Source organism: Salmo trutta, chromosome 4 (genome assembly GCF_901001165.1).
Source record: "Salmo trutta chromosome 4, fSalTru1.1, whole genome shotgun sequence".
NCBI lineage: Eukaryota > Metazoa > Chordata > Actinopteri > Salmoniformes > Salmonidae > Salmo > Salmo trutta.
Genome location: NC_042960.1, coordinates 39,893,102 through 39,897,705, shown reverse-complemented (window position 1 = coordinate 39,897,705; position 4,604 = coordinate 39,893,102).

Sequence of the window (4,604 nt, the reverse complement as noted above, 5' to 3'; positions counted from 1 at the left end):
CGATTAGTCACAGGCAAGGTGTACTTGTACCCACGTTAACATTTGACTCCTTATTCTCTGTCATATGCCACACAATGTTTGGCATGACATGGAGTGGCAAGGAATGGAAGGATAGCACAAACAGATCTGTTTTCTTCTGTTACATGTAGTTGCTAATTGACATATGTTAATCACTCTGCACCTTTTCTGCATGTTGCTTATGTTATGCTAATTAAGGCCTGCTTTTTATGGCTATTGCATTGCTGCTTGAATACTTTTCATTCGTTTTTAATTTTTTTTTATATTGTTTGCCTGCCATATGCTATGCTATGTAGCCCCTGCTAGCCTAGCCTGCTCTAGCTTTGGCCTTCTGTGCCGCATGCTATTGCACCCCCTTTCCATTCGAATTGTTGTATTGCTGCTATATTTATGTACAAGCTTTACTCAGTTGCATTGCATTTGTATATTGTTTTTGCCATTTGAAATTCATACAAATACTATGCATACATGCATGCATGCATGCATGCACACCTTTTGTGTGTGTGTGTGTGTGTATATGTGTGTGTGTGTGTGTGTATGTATGTGGACACCCCTTCAAATTAGTGGATTCAGGTGTATAAAATTGAGCACACACCCATGCAATCTCCATAGACAAACATTGGCAGGTGGCCTTAATGAAGAGCTCAGTGACTTTCCAACATGGCAGTCATATGATGCCACCTTTCCAACAAGTCAGTCAAATTTCTGCCCTGCTAGGGCTACCCCGGTCAATTGTAAATGCTGTTATTGTGAAGTGAAAACGTCTAGGAGCAACAACGGCTCCGCAGCGATGTGGTTAGGCCACACAAGCTGACAGAACGGGAGTGCTGAAGCGCGTTGCACGTAAACATTACCTTTCCTCTGCAACACTCACTACTGCACACAAGCCTAAGATCACCATGTGTAAACCCAAGCGTCGGCTGGAGCGGTGTAAAGCTCGCCACCATTGGACTCTGCAGCAGTGGAAATGCGTTCTCTGGAGTGATGAATCATTCTTCACCATCTGGCAGTCCGATGTTTGAATCTGCGTCTGGAGGATGCCAGGAGAAGCCTGAATGCATAGTGCCAACTGTAAAGTTTGGTGGAGTAGGAATAATTGTCTTGATGTTTTTCATGGTTTGGACTATGCCCCTTAGTTCCAGTGAAGGGAAATCTAAACGCTACAGCATACAATGACATTCTAGACGATTCTGTGTTTCTAACTTTGTGGCAACAGTTTAGGGAAGGCCCTTTCCTGTTTAAACATGACGATGCGCCCGTGCACAAAGCAAGGTCCTTACAGAAATGGTTTGTCGAGATCGGTGTGAAAGAACGTGACTGGCCTGCGTAGAGCCCTGACGTCAACCCCATTTAACACCTTTGGAATGAATTGGAAATCCGATTCAGGCCTAATCACCCAACGTCAGGCACTGATGTTGGGTGATATCACTAATGCTCTTGTGGCTGAATGGAAGCAATTCCCCACAGCAATGTTCCAACATCTAGTGGAAAGCCTTCCCAGAAGAGTGGAGGCTGCTATAGCAAATGTGGGACCAACTCCATATTAATGCCCATGATTTTGGAATGAGATGTTTGACAAGCAGGTGTCCACTTACTTTTAGTCATGTAGTGTACCAATAATTGTTGAGACGGGCAATAACTGTTCACCTAACTCAACATGTGCTGTAATTCAACTAATCTGATCCTGTTTCATGCCATGTACCATCTTCATCTGAATACACATAGACTTCATCTGTGCCTCTGTCTGCTCCTTCACCACAGCCCCACAGTAGTTGACCATTATCCATTCACCAGTCCTACATCTCTATTCTTTTCAGTGATATTGAATGTTTTATCCTGAAGCGCCTCATTCTTAAGTGTCTGTCTCAATGCAAATACGCCCCCCTTTCTATACGATTTTGGAATATAACTTTAATTTAAGCAAGATGGAATCTTTCAAATACAAAAGATATTAGTGTGAGCAGTTTGGCAGATTTGCACCCGGCTGTTTTCACATGCCGCCTTGGGTACGACACATCCTCTCACCTTTTGCTTTAATTTCCATTCAACCATTCCATTCCACATATTTCCTGTTTCTCAAAATACAGCTGGGTGCAGCTTTCCTAAACTGCATACAGTATTTTTTATTTTTTTTGTATTTGAAAAATAATTTCTCGCTTATATGAGCGTTAACTTACAAATGTTTTCAAAATGGTATCGCGTGTGAGGTGAATTTGGGGAAAAAATCCCCTTAAGTGGCAAACAGCTTTGTAAATAGACAGTATAATGTTTAACATTGACTATTTATTTGAATGGGGTAGCTCGGTCCATGAGTTTGAGTGTTTGCATTCTCCATCCCTCTGCTGTCAGTGGAGGCTGGCCACTTTGTTTGAACTGCAGATAGCTCCTTTTAAGCTCAAACAACATTATTTGATCAGGTCAAAAACCACACATTTAATCATTTCAACCCATGACTGTTACTTTTTTACATTATAGAAACACTAAAAAGGAAATATTGAATCTGATCCACTGTTCTCTACTCAGGTAGTCTATATATTATGTTGAAAGTTATTTATAGAACGGTGTAGTCTACAAGTTAAATGTGGACTCACTCAGCTGTAGCTGTTCTGTCAATAGCCTGTGGCAATACTATATTTATCAGGAAGGCTAGCTTATTTCAGTTAGTCAACAGCTTACACAAGCTAAAGCATACCAGCCAAGTTGTAAGTAACGTATCTTTATTACAATCCACAAAACACTTTGCACATGCCTTATAGACAGATTTATACCTTTTGGTCCTCAGAGAGGTAAAACAAAAAGTCCACGCCTTACACTGCAATGTCTATCAGAGCTGTAGATCACTGCAAAGGTGCCATGGTCAGCTGCTATCTTAATGTATAAAAACAGTACCGTATCTACATTTATGTAGGGCTTTATAGTCTAATGCGAAATAGTACCCCCCCCCCCCCTCATGAATACATCTGGTGATGAAAGATAATGAAAAGGTATATATTTTGTACATTCTTTTTTAACGGATCGTATTTGCTGTGTTCGGTTCTTGATGATGAATAAAAATAACCAGCTGCTTTAAATGAGACATTTTGTAGTCTGTCTTATCCTATACCTGTACAGCATGTTGCATCCCATTTCATGTACAGTTGCAGTTCTGTTTCCCTCAGAGAAAATAAACTGTGTTGTGTGTGTGGAATCAAAGTTGCACCCTAGGTGGCAGTGATGTGCTTTGAATACAGCCATGTTCAGGTGTTAGAGGGAAACTAGACTGTCACCCCATCCTACTTGTTTAGATCAACGGAGCAGACTTTGGTCTATGCTTTACTAGCCTTGGACGCCCAAGCTTTGCTGTGAGGTTAAAGCTTGTGACTAATACTGTACAGTCACTGTCTCACTTCTCAGCAAAGAATATAAGTTCTCCTCACCTTGTAAAGGGAGCTGTCTGACATGAACCACTGTGTTCCAAATGGCACCCTATTTCCTATATTGTGCACTAGTTTTGAACTGGGCCCATAGTGCACTAGTTTTGACCAGAGCACTATGTAGTGAATAGTGTTCCATTTGGGATGCTAACCATATACAGTTAACTGGCAAAACAAACACCAACATAGTGTCTTAATAGGGAGTTGGGCCACCTCGAGCCAGAACAGCTTCAATGCACCTTGGCATATATTCTTCATGTGTCTGGAACTCGATTGGAGGGATGTGACACCATTCCAGGTGAAGCTGGTTGAGAGAATGCCAAGAGAGTGCAAAGCTGTTATCAAGGCAAAGGGTGGGTACTTTGAAGAATCTCAAATATAAAATATATTTTGGTTTAACACTTTTTTTGGTTGTTACATGACTCGTGTTATTTTTTTTAGTTTTGATGTCTTCTATTATTCTACAATGTAGAAAATAGTAAAAATAAAGAAAAACCCTGGAATGAGTAGGTGTGTCCAAACTTATGACTGGTATACATTTTTTGCAGGTGATCTAATAATTTGCAATGGTAAAAATGTATTTGAATCTGACAATGGTAGCCTACTTGTTGGGCTTTACATTGGAGATTGCTTAATTAAGTCAGGAACCACATTTGTATGGAAGCACTTGCTTTCAATATACTATGTATCCCTCATTTAATCAAGTGTTTCCATTATTTTGGCAGTTACCTGTATATTACCCACACTCCATGGGAATATCTCAATTGCATTCTCCAGACCGCCTATCTCCTTGCTGCCTTCTCAAAACCCATTGGATGAGAAAGTCAGCGGTCCCGCCCCTCTGACCTTCTCCTTCAATGGTTTTGAGAAGAGCGAGGACACGAGGAGTATGCAATTGAGATCTTCCCAATCTCTCATGCCTCCTCTCCTTGGTGATAAGCATGTTGGTGTGCCTGATACTGGAGATAAGTCAAGGTGACCTTTTGAGATGAGGTGAAAAATAGATGGGGGAGAAGTCAAGTGTATCTGGTTAGTTAGGGCAGGTGAAAGATGTGGCTGTAATTCACTGGAAGAGATGTGGTCATAGGTATAGAATTACTAGATTCTATTTCTACCGCTGTGTTACTGTATAGTCACTATCTAGATCAGCCTCATCTGACAAGACCATAGACA